This window comes from Marmota monax, unplaced genomic scaffold (genome assembly GCF_021218885.2).
Source record: "Marmota monax isolate L192 unplaced genomic scaffold, Marmota_monax_Labrador192_F-V1.1 WCK01_AAM20220418_F8-fsc00035, whole genome shotgun sequence".
NCBI lineage: Eukaryota > Metazoa > Chordata > Mammalia > Rodentia > Sciuridae > Marmota > Marmota monax.
This window is the reverse complement of record NW_026691961.1, coordinates 2054819-2073052: the sequence shown is the minus strand read 5'-3', so window position 1 is coordinate 2073052 and position 18234 is coordinate 2054819.

Genomic DNA, 18234 nt, shown 5'->3' with positions numbered 1-18234 from the left:
CCAGAGTCGGAATGTTTCTTTTTCTTTTTTTTAAGTTTGGAAGAAAACCAATCAGGTGACTTTTTTCTTTAAAAAAAAAAAAGAGTCAGATAAATGTGTTGAATTGCAACAAAGGAACTAAGTTTTCCAGTTTGTCCCAGGGCCTGAGGTGCGGTCATCCCTCTGTTAGCTGGAGGAATGATGGGCTCACCCAGCATCAGAAATGGACTGAGAATGTGTTGGGAGAGGGGCACCCACCCCACGCTGCCGCTGATGGAGTCTTGGAGGTTCAAGGCTTGCATGCCACCCTAAATGCCCTCCAAAATGGTGGCCCAGTGACACTCTAGGCTCACACAGAGTGTGTTTGTGTCTGGTCTATACAGAGAGTCTCTGGTCCCTCATCCACCCTGGTGGCATTCCACAGTCAAACCTTGTGGCCCTAACCACCCCAAGAGGACCCTCTGGAGCCAGTGCCCATGCCTCTGCATGGGGCCACCTGGGAAGGGACAGATGGTGGAGTTGGCAGGACCTCCAGGTGGTGGTCTCCCTGTTGAGGGAGAGGTCCTCCTAGCCCACCCACCCCTGGGCTCCCTGAGCTAACATCACAGGCACAGTGGCAAAATGTCCTTAGGTCCCTTTTTGAGACCGTGCCCGTCCGTCCTCAGGTGTTGGTGTCCTGGTGGGTTTTCAGCTGTGAATTCTCTTTCTGTAAATCCACTGGAGGCAAATGAGCTTGGAGCCCTGGAGCCTCCTGTTGGCTCTGAGCAGTGAGGGCCACACAGTGGGGCTGAGCACAACACGCAGTAGGACCAGCAGTCTCCAAAGCTCAGTGACCCAGCCCCCGTCCAAGGGCCCGCGCGGCCTGGGCACCCACCGTCTCCGACTGTCCATAGAGCTCGTGGAGCAGGAGGCCCGTGTGTCGTCTCCACTGCTCATGCTCCTCGGGCAGCAGGGCCTCCCCGCCAGTGCAGCAGTGCTCCAGGGTGGGGAACCTGAGGCTGGGGGAGGGCAGCAGGGTCAGGCCGGGAGCTGGCCCCAGGCCCATGCCTTAGCAGGTGACAGCGGTGTCCCCTGCATCATCCACCGCCCACTCCCTGACTTTCCTGTACAACTTCTGGTCATTGTGGTGAGGTCAAGGCCAAGTGGAGGTCTCTCCCTTCCTGCCAGCCCCCGAGATCTCTCCTGGCAAGTGATGGGCGGGTCGTTGTGAGGCACTGGGCTCATCAGGAAATTCGGGTTCAATTTGGATTTGGGGAGGGAGCAAAGTGGGTTCATCAGAACTCATCTTAAGGAAGCAGATGTGCAGCTCAGGGTGTGGACATGACCTGAGGGACACCTGGGTGGTGGAGGACCATGCTGCCCTCAGTGAGGGCTGCTGGTGACCTGAAGGATCTTGTTTCTAGGTGGGAAATGAAGCTGGGTTTGGAGATGATTTCCCCAGGGCCTCAGGGAAGGTGGGGCTGAGCGGGAAGAGACAGAGGCTGGCAGGGAGCAGAAGACACCTCAGAGCAAACAGAAGCTCAGAGAGAGGGAATCTCAGGGAGAACAGCAAAGTCTGATGGGAAGGTTTCTCCTAATTGACTGTGTTCCTGGGTGGTGGGAGCTCTCCCTCCCCTGAAGTTCTCCTAAAGCTCCCAAGAACAATCGCCAATCAGGGTTGGATTCCTGCAAGAAAATGGGGGGAGGGATTGCTTCTGACCCAGCTGGCATGGGCGGTGCCTGGCCAGCCCCTGGGGAGGACAGAGGGAGTGGCTTCTGCACCACCTTCCACCTCATCCCCTCTCCTGGTGCAGACAGATGGGGAGCAGGGGCGAGTTCCACTGAGGAGCCTCTCTCCCTCCTCTGGGCTTTGCCCCATGTGCATAAGTGAGCAGAATTTCAGGTGGAGTCATTCATTTTGCACTGAAGAAATCTTACTGGCTTTGGACAAAGGCCATCATCTGAGGAATGTTGCAAAAATTAACTGCGATATGTATGAGCTTGGAAATTCAATGGAATCAGAATCCAGCCAGACTAAGACTTCATGAATAAAATCAAGTTGTAATTCCGTTAGCTCTAGAAGGGTATGCAATAGGCTCCTTCATATTTTAACTCTTATGTCTAGAATATGTTAATTATGATTTTTGAAATAACCACTTCAATTTCTGAGTCTAAAAGATAGACAAATGCCCCTCAGGTTCAAAGAGCATATATCTGGGTAGCTAAAAATTAACCTTCAAACACAGGGACATGCTAAAATAAAACTGTGTAAGACAATGGTGTGCATTCATCAGATGGGCAAAAGTTAACTTTGACAATAACAAATGTTAGCGAGGATGTGGAGCAAGAGAAGCTCTCCTACATTTCCATTGGTAGCATAGTAGTTTAATAGTTTGGCAAATAGTGGGTAGTGTCAGTGGGACCTGTTAATTCTTCTCCAAGAAAAACTCTTCAGAAATGCATGCTCATACATACCCAGGTGCATGGGTCAGAGTTCATGGATCACTGATTTTCAATAGCCCATATGTGAAAACTACCCACATCTCTACTAATGGTGGGACTGAAAGAAGAAAACTGTGAAAGAAAAATGAACTACAGCAATATGCAACACCATAGACCCAATGTAGAAACATTGTCAAAGAAAGAAGCAAGGTATCACAGAATAATGTAAAATTACAGACGTACAGTTCAAACCATGTAAAATGGACCTATTTGCTCAGGAATATTTCCTTAGTAGCTGTTTTAGACAGCTATTTCACTGCTGTGACTAAAAGACCTGACCACAACAATTTGAGGAGGAAAAGATGACTTCGGGGCACAGACAGTCCATAGACAGCTGACTCCTTTCTTGGGACCCGAGGTAAGGGTGTGGTGAAGAGAAGCAGGTGGGGACATGCATCTGGAAGTAGAGAGAGCTGTGCTCAAGGAAAACAAAATATAAACCTCAAAGGCACACCACCGAGGACCTCCAGCCACACCCTATCTGCCCACAGTTATCACCCAATTAATCCATATCAGGGGATTAATGCATTGATTAAATTAAACCTTTCATAACCTGATCTTTTCACCTCTAAGCTTTCTTGCAGTGGGGTCTGACACATGAGCTATTGGGGGACATCTCCTATGTAAACCATAACAGTAGGGACACTAGACAGGGAACTGAATGCCATATAGATTGAGATACTGATTCCCTTTAGGGGACCTGAGGAGTCACGTGGAATCCTCTGGGGTACTGGCAAGGTTCTATTTTTGTGATTTAGGTGAGTGTTCCACAGGCATTTTCTTTTCTACATTGGATTCACCTGTAGATTTCCATCTTGGGCGTGCTCTCTGTATGTCTCTCATTTCATACTAATAGCATTTGAATAAATTCCCAAAGATACAAGGTGCACTGAGTGTTGGTTTCTCTTGGGTCTGTGGATCATGCTTTAATTTAACTAAGGCTGATTGTTGATAATTATCACCTCCAACACACACACACACACACACACACACACACACACACATACACACACACAGTCCTCCCAGAAAAAAAGGAAAATCTTTCATGGCATGACACATCCTTAAGAAAAAAATAAATAAATCCTACTCAGAGCTCCTTGTTACCAACCACTTGTACATACTTGGCAAATTTCTTCTGTAGAGTCATTCGGAATACACCTGGTGCAGCCAGGAATTGGGTGATGGGGTATTTGAACAACACCTGGAAAACGGGAAGAGAGGGGATTTTATTTTGATAGTTAAGGTTAAAAGCATCCCCATTATGAACACGGCAGTTCTGACCTCCCCTCTAGAGAGCCCACTCATTTGTTAATTCTTTCCATATATGTGTATCTATCGGGCAGGACCTTCATTAGGGCATGTGTCAGATGCTGTCAGGGGGGACACAGAACTAGGGAGGTGACATCAGACATGACAGAGCAGACACTCACAGAGGAAATAAGCCGGCACCAAATGACAAGGCAGAAGCTGGCAGATGCCATAACAGAGACTTGGAGGAGTTATGTTAAGAACACAGTGAGGGAAATTGTCCTTGTGGTTGGGCGGTGAGACCTTGTTGGAGGAGGTGGCACTTAGGAGGGACAGTCGCAAGTGGGCAGGGGTCTGCAGGCAGAGAAGTGGGAAGCTCATGGAGACCGAAGGTCTCACAGGAATCAGTCTCAGGAGCCCAAGGAGGTTTCTGCCAAGTCCAGTGACGTCACTTCCTCAGACCCAGAGGAGAGGGGCAAGAGGTCAGCTTAGGAAGACTGAGGTTGATCAGAAGAAGATTATCTGGGCTCTGGAACTTCTGCTCTCCACCATGATTGATTAGGGAGGGGAGTCGTGAGAGCTTCAGATCAGGGCTCGGGGAGGGAGCCACAGCCAAGAGAAGAGGAGGCAGGTTTTGACTCCAGCTGGTCTGGATTTAAGTGCTGTTCTATGCATTAAAATCCCAGTGGTGAGGAGGACTCGGGCCTGTGGGCCAGGGAGGCTTGTGCAGCTCTAAGGCTTGGGTGCACAACGTGCTGCAGCCGATCATGACCGGAAGCAGAAGCACATACCAAGTGGGGCAGGGGGTGAGGTTTGAGAAGCGCAGGCAGAGGACCTGGAAAGGCGACCAGTCCCAGCTGACCCGCCATCAGGGACACATGGGTAATGAGCCTGGAGAGAGAGGACTAGACCCCCCGCTGTAGTCTTCAGAACCTTGGGCACTGCTGTGCCCACCCTGCGGAAGAGGGAGGTGAAGGAGGCTGCTCAGAAGGAGAGGGAGGAAGGGAGGACTCGGGAACTGTGGGCTCAGGAGGGAGACAGGGGAGGCCACCGCAGGCAGAGGACATTCTATATTGAAGCTGGTGCCAGTTAGGACCAGGGGGCCAAGCACCACCAGGCATAGCACCACCAAGATCAAGGGAAGGTGCTCTAGGATATAAGGGTTGTGTGTTTGGGATTGGGGTCTCTAATGACTTCATGGCTGTGGCATGTTTCGTGGCTGGGAAATTTTCTGTACAAAGGATACCTAGCTGCAGGGAGAGTTTCCTTGCTGTAGCAATGTCCTTCATGAGGAGACTCTGTGTCAGAGTCTTATCAGCCTTGACCTCGATCTCAGGCACACAGCTCCTGGGAATAAAGAAACTCTCTTGTTAGACAACCACAATGGGTCACCAAGCTCCTCTGCCCCTGAACCAGTCCACATGACAGTAACTTTAAAGAATGGACTTTCTTGAGAGCAACACAAAGCTCCTCACATGACACATTGCAACTATAATATGTAACTGAGGAATAAGCTGCAACATTTTGTTGACTCTGTTACCTGCCTGGGGACACCATGAACAGTAATGTACTACCGATGCCAGTGACCTCATGTAACCTATTAATGTAAATAAAGCTGGCAGCTGGACAAGGGGCCATAATGCCATTCTGCCTCTGCACCTTGCTTCTGTCTGCTTTAGTTTTCTTTACACTAGGAGGAGGCCGCTGGCCATGTGCATGGACATAGGGAAAGGAGCTAAGGAAAACTGAAAGGCTCAATCTAAGGAGAAAGGCTCCCTGGTGGGGGGCCAAGCAGTTCTCTTCCTCCTTCTTTGGCTAAAAGGGTTCTGGGTTGGGTCTTTCTATACTTTGCAAAGGGACACAGAATGAGAGAGGGAGAAGAGAACCAATGAGCAGCCCACCTTGGCAAGGGACAGGGCTGACGTTGGAGGTGGAGGAGGGAGGGTTTGTCACCTCCCGCCCCCTCCTGCTGCTCCTAAGGGACCTCTGTGTGCACAGATCCTGGAGGAAGCTCAACACTCCCCTGGGCCGGCTGTGGCTGGAGGAGCTTTCCTGTTAGCAGGGAGGGGCTCTCACAAGCCCCCCACAAGCCCCCTCCTGACCCTCTTAGGGGAGCGCTGCACCCACAGGAAATCAGGAGCCAGGGGGCCTCTCTTCTGAGCTTCAGCTCAACTTCCCATGAGCACCTCTTCTGGGGTCTCTCAGGCACCCCAAACCCAGAGTTGCTAATCTCTCCTCGTGCCTCTCCTGGACGGATTCTCCTCCAGCGTCCTCCCTTCTGTGTAGGTCACCACTGTCTAACCCATATCTGGAGGCCATCCTTGACCTCCCTCATCCCCACATCCAGCCAGCAGGTCCTGCCCGCTCTGCCTCCTGCAATTTCGAGCATATTAACGTCCTTCCCATCCCTGGCACCTGGTGCAGGCCACTCTCCGCATCTGGACTACTCTAAGAGGTGGTACCTGGTCTTCCCTTCCTCCATTCCAACTCTCTCCAACTTCTTCTCCATCCTGCAGCAATAGTGACTTTTTCAAAAAGCAAATCTGGCCACATCTCCCCATCACCCAAACCTTTCAGCACCTCCTCATTATCTTCCTCCTCCTGAGGCCCAAACTCCACATGGAGGCCCCCAGAGCCTGCCCAACCTGGGCCTTGCTCACTCTCCAGCTCTTCCCATTGGTCCCCTGTCCTTCATGCTCAGGGCCATCCTAGATCTCTATAATCCGATGAATATACTTTCTATAGGATTTTATAATATAAATCTACAAATGCTTTTTATATCTCTGTGTTTGGATGTATTAGTCCAAATGCACCAACATCCTCCCCTTCTCTTACCTCCTGAGGTCTCAGTGCTCAGCTGCTACCCTTAGCACTAACACCCCTGCCCACAAGGAGCCACCTCTGCCCCTTGTTCTAGTTACTGAGTCAGAAAATAGGTGGAGTGTGTCTGATTAGAATATTACTAATCGCAGAGGAGGAGAGGTGGGCGCGAGAGGCTCAGCTTAAAGTTGGTTAAATGATTAACACAAAGCTCGAGCCTCAGCTCTACGAATTCTTGGTTCAAGGTCGGGGCAGTGACTTGGTAGCTCAGTTCTAGATAGTTTCTTCCCAAGTAGTTCATGGTTGGGAAACTCCAAGTTCAATTTATCCAAAATAGAGAAGAGGAAGGGCCCTCTTGCCTCGAGTTACACTGCGAGACCCTTCTCTTTTCCCCACTGTCGGCCACCTTCAGGGACATGATGGCCTGTCATTTGTGTGGCTTGCAGAATGCCTGCTGCCTCCACCCACGTCTCCTCCACGCTCCTGTGGAGGTGCTCAGGTAGGACCCCCAGGGCCTCCTTATTATTTTTCTGGTCTCTGTCAACATTCAGGATTCCAGGACTCACCTCCGGGACCCTCAGTGGGCTGAAGCAGAGAGCAGACAGGAGGCCCAGCATGGAGACCCTCCTATAGAGAGCCGCGAGGCCCACCCTGCACACGGGCACACACAGCTGGCACCAGACCTGGGGGCCAGCCTCTGAGCTGGTGCCCTCTTCCTACCTTGAGGAGAGGCAGGACTTTAAGGCTAGTCCATGGCTGTGCTTCGCCATCTTGGGGAGCCCCGTGGTCCCACTGGTGAAGAAGATGACCATGGGATCCCAAGTCTTTGACTTGATACAGGTGTGGTTTGGGGACGCTGATCTATAAAGAGATTCAAGACAAAAGAAAAGATGTCGCGCTTGCTGTTTTTCCATCTTCTGGGAATCAAAAGAAGCACGGAGTCAGGAAACTGGGATTTGCAACACTGTTGAGAAACGGACCCCTCCAGGGTCAGCCATTAGAGTGACTGTGGGGGTGACATGGACAAGTGGCCTGGCATTGGAGGGGGGTGATGGAGAAAATAGAGTGGATTTTAAGAAAATCAATGAACACTCCCATAGCACTTGCTGTGTCCCAGGCCACGCTCTGAGCTTTGAGAGAGAGGAGCTCACTCCATGCCCAGAGCCACCCCAGAGGGGAGCACGGCCCTCAGGAGGCCCATTTTGCAGATGAGGAACTTGCCTGGAGACATAGCAAGGGCAGAGCCAGGTTCCACCCCAGACAGTCTGACTGTGGTCTGGGCTCCTAACCTCCCTGCTAAGCTTGTGATTGACACAAAGTAGCTTCCCAGCAATCTAACTCCACGACCTTGGCGTTGAGGAGTAGGGAAGAGAAAGCAGGGGAGGAGAGTGGAAGGCTGTGTGGGATCGCTGGTCTGGACGGGCTTGAGCTGGCAGGTGGGATCTGTGGCTCCTTCCGTCTGCTGTGACTCTGAGGACCTCCTGGCTGAGAGGCTCCTGGCAACTCTGACTGTAAATGGCAGCTTCCTGCAGTGTTCAGAGAAAGCTGCAGATGATCTCAGCACTGGAGGAGGCCCTGGCTCTGCTGCTCTTCCTGTGAAATGGCACCCTCTTGCCTTGGGCCATTGGAACGGTTTTCTAAGAATTTTCTTAGTTTTTCTTTAATTCTCTGTTTTCATTTAATTCTCTGACATGAGCATAATGTGTAACTTTTCTGTAACGTTTGATTTTTGAGGTTAAAGAGCTTTATAACATGAGGAACGCTCCTCAAAGTTTTGCTAAAAAATTAAAACCACACTGAGATTTCATCTCACTCCAATCAGAATGGCAATTATGAAGAATACAAGTAACAGTAAATGTTGGCAAGCATGTAGGGGAAAAGGTTCATTCATATATTGGTGGTGGAACTGCAAATTGGTACATCCATCTGTAAAGCAGTATGACAGTTCCTCCAAAAACTCAGAATTGAACCACCATTTGACCCAGTCATCCCACTCCTAGCTTTATACCCAAAGGACTTAAAATCATCAGGCTACAATGACTTGGCCACATCCATGTTTAGAGCAGCTCGATTCACCATAGCTAAGCAATGGAACCAATCTAGGTGCCCTTCAACAGATGAATGGATCAAGAAAATGTGTATATATACACAATTGAATATTATAGAGCCATAATAAAGAATGAAATTATGGCATTTGCTGGTAACTGGATGGAACTGGAGACTATCATGCTAAGTGAAATAAGCCAATCCCAAAGAACCATAGGCCAAACGTTCTCTCTGAGATGTGGATGCTAAACACTTGCCTAGCATGTGTGAGACCCTAGGTTCGATTCTCACTGTGAGTCCACTTTGAAGAGCTGCCCCTGATGTCCACAGGTGAAGGCAGCAACAAAAGACACCCTCGTGCAAGAATGGAGAGTGGGGATTGCATGAGATGACCCACTTCTTCCTCTGCCGCTGGGTTCCATCCAAGACCCCAGCCTATTGGACAGAGCTGCCCACACTCGGGGTAGGTCTCCCTCCTCGGTGTGCTGACCTATATTCCAGTCATCTCTGGGTACATCCTCAGTGCTTTCCCTGTTTCCTAGATGCTTCTGTTTGTTTGGTTGGTTGATTTTGGTACTAGGAATTAAACCCAGAGGTGCCTAACCACTGAGCCACCTCCCAGCCCGATGCTTCTTAATCAAATCAAGTTGACAATCAAGATTAACCACCACAAGATCATTATAAGGAAAAATTGCAGCTAGTAAATGCAGAAGGGAGGTTGAATTTGGAAATCAACATATTACAACCTCCAAGCCAGGCAGGGTGGTGCACACCTGTAATCCCAGCAGCTCGGGAGGCTGAGGCAGGAGGGTCTCAAGTTCAAAGTCAGCCTCAGCAATTTAGTGGGGCTAGGCAACTCAGCGAGACCCTGTCTCAAAATAAAATATTTTTTTTAAAAAGGCTGAGGATGTGACTCAATACTTGAGCACCCCTGGGTTCAATCCTGGTACTAAAAAAAAATTACAACCTTCAATGCAGTGGTTGATTCAGACAAGTATCATGACGGAACAGGATGCTACATTTTCTCAGTTAAAATCATAATTGAAAAATATGAGTGACCCTGGAGCTGGGATTATGCTCAGTGGTAGAGCACTTGCCTAGCATGTGTGAGGCCCTAGGTTCTATTCTCAGCATTGCATACAAATAAATAAAATAAAGTCCATTGACAACTAAAAAGAAAAATTTTTTAAATATGAATGACACTGTTTTAACAAGTGAACAACTTTAACATCATTAGTTGAACATATCACCTCAATGAATTTTACAACAGTCCTAGGAGATAGGTCATGTTGTTATTCCCATTATATGAATAAGGAAATCCAAGATAGAAATGAAGTAGAGATTATTAAACCCCCCAAGTATCGGTGAGAATGTAGAGGACGGAATTTACTGCGGATCAGGAAGCATGGATACATGGAACTAGGAAACCAATGGAATATAAGGATTAAGGAAAGGGGAGGTGACATGAAACCCGGGTTGGTCCTATTGCCGTCCCGAAGGAAGAACAGGTTGGTGAAGAAGACAAAGGACTTTGTTTATTCATTTAACCAACGTGAGCTGAGCACCAAATGTGTCCCTGACAATGTCCTAGGCCCTAGAGACATGCCAAGTAACAACCAGGCAAGAAGCCCTACCTTCCCGAGCTTACATTCTAGAGACAAGGGAATAACAAATTCAAGCATCGTTATGCTGAGTTTTCAAGGAGCCCACTGGATAACTGGGTGAAGATGTTCAGGAAACAGTTGGACATAAGGGTTTAAATCTCAAAAGTGATGCTGAGACTAGAGCTAGACCTTGGGAATCTTAAATCATGGTCAAGTGGATGCACGTGAACGAGGTCACTGTGCACGCACAGGACCTAACACCAGAAGAACAGTGGGCTGAAGGTGAAGCTCCAGGAGATACCAACATTTCAAAAGAGTCCAGAAAAGAGAAGAAGCAGGACCAGTCAGGCAAGTAAGAGGAAAGCTAAAAGAGAATGAAATGACGAGTACCAAGAAAAGCCATTGCAAGAAGGGTTGTTAACAATCTCCAATGTAGCTAAGAGATCAAGATGGACTATAAAGGGTTTTCACACTCAGAAGGTCCCTATGATTAGGACAGAAGCAGTTTCAGGAGGGTAGAGGACCAGAAGGCTAACAGAGTGGGTAGAGGAACAGTTATAGTCGACTCACCTGAAGTTGACTTTTCCGGTATGAATTTAGTGCAAAGAGAAATGTAAGCAGACAGCTTTTTAAATACAGAATAATTGCCTATGTGTATGAACTCACAAGAAAGTTCAGTGCAGGAGAAGCTGGCAGAGAAGAGAGATTTAAAAATATGTGAGGCAGAGGGGACATGGGGGCAGGAAAGATGGTGGAATGAGATGGACATCATTACCCTAGATGCATGTTTGACTGCACGTGGGGTGAGACTCCACATCATGTACAACCAGAGAAATGATAACTTATGTTCCATTTGTGTACAATGATCCAAAATGTGTTCTGCTGTCATGCATAATTAATTACAACAAATAAATAATGAAAAATAAAAATAAATTTTAAAAGTATAAAACTACGTGAGGCATCTGCAGAGACCAAGATGTGGAATCCAGTGCAACCTCGTGCTGGCTCTGCACCTGGCCCTGTAGAAAGTGAGGTGTGGCAGCAGGGAGGTGGGGAGGGGATGCAAGGTGAGGAAATTCTTGCTGATGGGCCTCAGAGGAAGAAGCAAAGTTCTGATCAAGAAAGCAAGTAGAAAGTGTAAGGAGACTGAAGAGGTTAAGGATGGCCACAGTGAGGAATATTACTGACCTTTACGGCACGTCTGGTACTTTGTTAAACATTCACTTATGTCTATCTAATCCTCAACTCCATGTAGTGAGTATTACCAGGCTTCCATTTTATGGAGAAGGAAAGTAAGACTCAGAACCGGTACAGTTTGGGATGCAGACTCAGAAAATACCACTTGGTTAAGTGGCTTGAGTAAGCTGGGATTTGAAGCCCAGCCTTCTGAATCCGAGACCCTTTGTGCTAAATCATTATTCCAAATTGTTTTCTATGATTGGAGCTTCCCAATCATGTCCAAACACCCCTGAGGAAGGAGGCCATAATTTTTGAACTGTTGGTCTGCAAAGCATGCGGGGTTTTGGTTGCTTGTTTTACTTTTTTTTTTGTTTTGTTTTTGTTTTTGTTTTTTAACATTAGCTGCTCTGGGACAGATAAGAAGAGGAATCATTAATGTGATTCTTAGTTGGGGTTTTCTTGACCATGTATGGATAAGGGTAAAAGGAAATTGAGGCTATTAGCAAGAGAAGAGATGAGATGAAACTAGAAAAAGAGTAGAATAATGCTGTGAATTGATGGTCCTGGTAGGTGGGCAGAAAACACAAACGTCTTCAGGTGGTGATACTAAAAATGATGGGAAGGAGATGTAATGGCAGTAAGAGAGCAAGAACTGAAAGAGAAGCGACTGGGGTCCAGAGAGGCATACAAGTGCACACAATCCTAGAGGAGTTGGAGGGATGGGCGCAGAAGTCAAGCTTTTGGCTGGCCAATAGTTTTCAGGGCAAGGTTGGCATTGGAATCCAGGACTCCTGACATATGATGCAAGGATTGTTGCCATCTTACAACTCATCCTCCTTGATAACTGTTAGAGATTGACCTTCAGAGACTCTGTTATACCCTGTATATTCCCCACAGTGCTTTGCATCAAGTTAGTCCACATTGAGGACTTACCAGATGAATGAATGAAAATATAACAAGGGTTCTAACAAAGGGTATCCAAGACTATGAGCTATATTTTGTTCACCTTTGCTAGATTAATAACTAGCATATGGTAATTACTGGGTAATTGTGTATGGATAGATGGTTGGATGGTTGGAACCTGCGTTGATAAAATCAAGAACACATTAATGCTTTTTATAACACAAGATACCCAATCATTTCACTTAGCCTCCAGGAATTCACACCTCAGTCAAGTGGCCATAAATAAACCTCTTGCTCTGTCTTCAAGAAGTGAATTGTACTGCATTATTGGCATTCAATAAGCAGTTCCTATTGATTGAACTAGAAAGAAACTATATAAAATAACTATTTAACATCCACAGAATGACATGCTGCTTTTATGTCTTTGGTTAAAGACATGACAAATGGTGCATTCTGGGGACTTGTTTCTCTTGACAGTGACAGGGTGTTCTGAACTTTGAAGTACACTGTGATGAATGCTCAGACCCCTGACCTGTCTCTGTTGTCAAGGTGTCTGCATAGTTTCCGGAGGGGGGGGGGTGTTCTGGGAACCAAGCCAAGGAGGTTCTCGTATTTATAATTTGATGACAACAATTGCTTCATTTTTACACTGAATAAAATACTTCTAGAAAATGAGATCAAATGGATTAAAATTAGTCTTTGATCTCATTTGTCAAAGTCCACAGGCTGAAAATATCTGCACGTCACAGCTTCATGAATAGCAGTAATAACAAGCACCACATATTGAACATAGATTGTGTGCCAGCATGTTGTTTATATTGTCTGAGTCTGCTTAGCGGACCTCATTTCATAAATAAGCTGAGGTGAGAGATTTTAAGTAACTTGCCCAAGGTTAAATAGAAAACTTAATAAACGGCAAAGTTCAAACTTGATACTTTTCCTGCTCATTCTAAACGCGTCTTCCCCCTCCTAAGCAAAAGCAAGACTTAAAACAACTAAATGCCTGATCTATTTGGTGAACAGGCTTTTATTACTACCTGGCTAGTGGGGCAGATTCAAAGGGGTGGGAGGAGTGACTTCTAGGCTTCGGGACTGTAAGAATTGTTCACAAAGGCGTTGTATGGACTTTCTCACTCCCTATGTACAACTCCCATATGCATTAGTCCCATTTTCGAGATGCAAAATTCAAGTCTAAGGGAGATGAAGAAATCCCTGAATCATCACAGAACTCTTTATATAAAAGCAGTGATGTTGTTTTACAATGCTGACTATTTACCTATAATGTTTCTTCTTTTTAACCCTTTAATAGTTAAACAATATTAAAACCACATAAAGGGCCATGAGGAAGTTGAAATTGCTAGGCTCGCTTTTAAGGAAATGATTGTTCTGTGAACACATCATAAAAACTCATCATTAAAATGATGGTATGCAATTCTATCAGTGAATCGCAGACGAGAATAACTGCATTCGACAATATTTATTGAGTAGCCATTATGTGCCAGATACTATTCTATGCCCTGGGTATTCTGTTGCATAATAGAAAATAAGTCAGACAAGGGCTTTCTAGTTTTGGAGCTTATATGCTAATGGCAGACAGGTAGCAAATAAGCAAATTAATGTGTAAATAGCTCAGATCACAGTGTGTCAGAAAAGTAATTAAACAAGATATGGAATGCAACTTTGGAATGGGGTAATGAAGTAAAATCTTGAATAAATCACATTATATTTGAGACCTGACAAACAAGAATCAATCATGCGGAAATCTGAGCTGAACACACGGCCCACTGAGGGAACAGAAATAGGAGGAACTCTACCCCGTTCAACAACAAAGACAGGCACTGGTGAGCAAAGGAGAGAGGATTGGTATAGATGGGGCTGGAGACGTGGGCGAGAGCTTGAGCAATCCTCACTGCTTGTTAGAATAGCCAAGGGAGCTTTAAAAAAATATATAGATCACTGGGTCTCTAGTCCCAGAAAAACTGATTCAGTCGGTCTAAGGTGGGATCAGGCATCAGTATATTCACAAAATGCCCTGGTTATTCTGTGGTTGAGATTGAGACTCTGATATGGAGATTTCTAGAGTCTGTAGTATGGAGAATAGAATTAAAGACTGGGCAGACTCAGAGAATCCATGAAAGTGAAATCTGAAGAATTGTTTCAAAGAACATTTCCCTACAGAGAAATTTGAGCAGTCTTAATTGCCAGACCTCCAGAGGACATAAAAATCTTGCCTGCCAAGAAAACTTGGCCCAAGAGATACCAACTAATAAAATATGAGGCTTTCCATCTTTCAAGCTAGCTACCACATTCTGAATCCATAGGACATGCCAGACAGCTGCATGCTAAGTCCTTCACTAGAGGATCTCATTTTATCTCCGTAACAACTTCATCCTATGTGAGAGGTAGAGTCCTTTTAGAGATGATAGTACCAATCTCAGAAAGACGAAGTGTCTCACATAATGCCACAGAGCTACTAAGGGGCAGAACTGGAATTCAAACTCACCTCTCTAATTCCAAAAATTCTATGACCTAATTGCTGCTGCATAGTGTAAAAGACCAATTTTGCTGAGGTTACAAAATGGCCAGCATGAAGCCAGGCACAGTGGTGCATGCCTGTAATCCCAGCAGAGGGGGAGGCTGAGGCAGGAGAATCGTGAGTTCAAAGCCAGCCTCAGCAAAAGCAAGGTGCTTGCAACTCAGTGAGACCCTATCTCTAAATAAAATACAAAATAGGGCTGGGGATGGGGCTCAGTAGTGCCTGAATTCAATGGCCAGTTTTTTTGTTGTTGTTGTTGTTGTTTGTTTGTTTTTTAATGGTGCTGGGTACTGAACCCAAGGTTAAGCATGCAATTGTTTATACCCTCAACACACACTTTGTTTTCTTCTTGTTGTTTTGGTTGATTGGTTGTTTTTAAGCACGGCTCTTCTAAGAAATTGCTACTGGGTTCTGTTGTGAAACACTTTCAAGAAATAGAATGAATCTAGAACATTCTGGTAAAACCACCACCGTTGTTAGTTATCACCCATCTCTCTGCCCCACAGATGGTACTTTAATTTGCACGAGTCAAGTTCTGGCCAATGCACTGTGAGCTGGAACATATAATTTCTCCCTCTTCCACAATTATTAACAATTCTTCAAATAGCTGACCAAGACCTCTCAGCTGATCTATGTTAAATAAGTAGTAAGAGCAAGAGATAAACAAACCTTTGCTATTTTATTGAGCACTGAAGCCTGAGGGATTATTTATTGTTCATCATGGCGTAGTTTATCCTGGGTGATGTAAACTGAATCTTCCCTCTCTGAGTATGCTAAGGTATGACAAATTGCCACCTCTATTTATGCATGACAAATGCCCCCAAGTACACATGTATGCATTTTATTTTGAAGCTGAAAAATGTTAAAACTAACTGCATCCGTGGAAATCATTCCTCCAGATATTTTTTTCACTACAAAGGATATCAGTTGTTCAATTTGACAAAGCAGTTCGCAAGTGGGAAACTAAACTAATGTCACATTCAAGACACAGGTGCATCCCTTGGAAGGGAAACACACACACACACAAGAACCAAGACAAAGCAAAGAAGAGTCCACCAAGTACAACCTGCACAGATCAGTGTTGTTATGGGAGAAAAATATCAATTCATTTAACAAATGGTATTTGAGGAAGCTACTATATTCAGGCATTACCGAAGTGTTTGAGAAAGACTAGTGAACAGAACAGACAGAAATCCTTCCTTTCATGGAATTTATATTCCAGTAGATTAAGGCCAGGCAATAATGACAAGGCTCTAAAAATATTTATTATGCCAGTATAGACTTCCTGTTTCTCATGATCTGAGCATCCAGCTGAATAAATGAGAATTGGGGCAAGCTAACACCTTCCCTCTTGGTGACATTTAGGGTAAAATCTGAATATATGCAGTAATCCAACCTATGCCATCTGGGGCCCTGAAATGCCGATCATTAATATGGCTTAAACTCTTAAATGCTGGTTTTTTATTTCCATTCATAGGAAACAACAGCTCTTTTTTCTTCTGGCTGCACCTGGGGTCCGGCCCACTGGCCTAGAAGAAACGGAGTTTGTATTTTGATCAATTAACCTGGAATCTAAGAATCCCTGTATCCTTTAGAAATCTCTGAAAATATGAACTCTGTGTAAGAACAGACTTTCAAAGGCAATTGTCTGCTCGGGACGGAAGGCTCGGGAGGTAGAACTTGAAGTCAATGGTGTCACCGTCATTGACTCTACCTGGCCTGTCTGCCGAGAAAACACAACTCAAAGTCACCTACTGTGTAATGCATAGGCCACTACTTACAAAAGGGATAAAGACAAGAGTGACAGCCCCATTCATTCCAGGAACTACGAGCTGTTATGCATCCCCAGAACCCTGCACAGGATCTAGCGCAAAGTATGTTAATTAGTCAGCATTGGAGGAGTAAAATGTACTGTAAACAAAAATAGGCTTCAACCCAATACATATCGATACAAACAGGCAATGCTGATTCACTGGAATCAGAAGGGACATTCAATTTAGTGGTGCCCTGCCTCCCAGCTCCTTTCAAATGTAGTGTGTTACCGGCTGACATGCCACAGTTATCATGCTAATATTGTGAGGTCAGACCTGGTTGGTCCTCTTATATTATTAGGAAAGCACAATAGTCAATGATGGTTGGCCAACTGATTGTCAAAACACCATTTCTCACGAAAAGAAACCAGGAGTCCTTGGAGAAATGGCTGATTTTAGTGCTGGGATAGGAAACAGGTAAAATGAACCCAGAACATTCTATGGAAGCATTTTAAAGAAGCTTTCAAAGGCCAACAGGGTTATATCAAAAGGACACGGAAGTAGGAGTCACTTTGGGACGATTTCAGCATTTTTTAAAAAATGCCTGTATTGGATTGAAATACTGAATATGTATGTAACTATATAGAATTAAAATTTTATGAATTCACAACCATACTTTGGAAATTTGTCATCGTTACAGATTGCTGGGGCACCGACTCATTATGCTGAAAATTGATGATGTGAAAGAGAAAGAATTAAGCATTAAAATAAGACTTGGTCCTATGCAATTTACTTAACCTCTCAGAATTTGTTTCCTTGTTTATAAAATAATAGTACTACTATTGTCTACCTTACAGGATTTTTTTGTGTGAGGATTAGATGAAATAGTAGCCTAGGAGATCCTAAGAAATTACAACATACTGTATGCATGTAGGGATAGCTGCTATTACTTTGTGCACACTTTTCCTAGTGAAACAAATCTCTCAGGATTAATAAACATCTATTTTTCTGAATTGATGTGATTATAAGACCCTGTGGAGTCCTTCAATACTCTCAGTCTCTGGTCCAAGAGCTTACCTACCTAAGGGGTCAGTTGTAGATTCTCTATTTTGACGTGATTTACTGTCTTCCCCATAAAATGTATCCTGGATTATAATTATTTCAGTTCCACTCTTGCCAAGGATGGGGTGGGGGCTCCCTGGAGGTTCAGATAATGATCCAGGCTGCATATCCATATGCCCCCTGGGATCTCCTGCATAACAAGGTCCCTGGCGCTTATCATCACTGGAAGAAATCTTGGTCCTTACAAAAGAACCATTAGAAGACTGATGGCAATCCAATGGTGACTTGTTATTTTGCCTTCCTAGTTGAACCAAGAGGCTCCCACGGGATTCCTGAATAACCAAGAAAGCACAGAACATGCACTCTCCCTTGTAGAAGGGAGAATCTAGCTCTTACAATCCATATGAAGCCTTCAAAGGCTTCAGAGATGTTCAAAGAGCCAAATGGACCTAAAGGACCATGACTGTATGGCCTCAGCCCTAAGTACCAGAAGAAAGCATTGAGGAGAGGAGAGCAACTAAGGAGTTGAATTTAGTAGCAAGTTATCTAAAAATTAGTAATTTTTTTTTCATGACATCCCTCTGAGAGAATTTTGGGCACTGTCTCACATCTCTCTTGCCTGGAC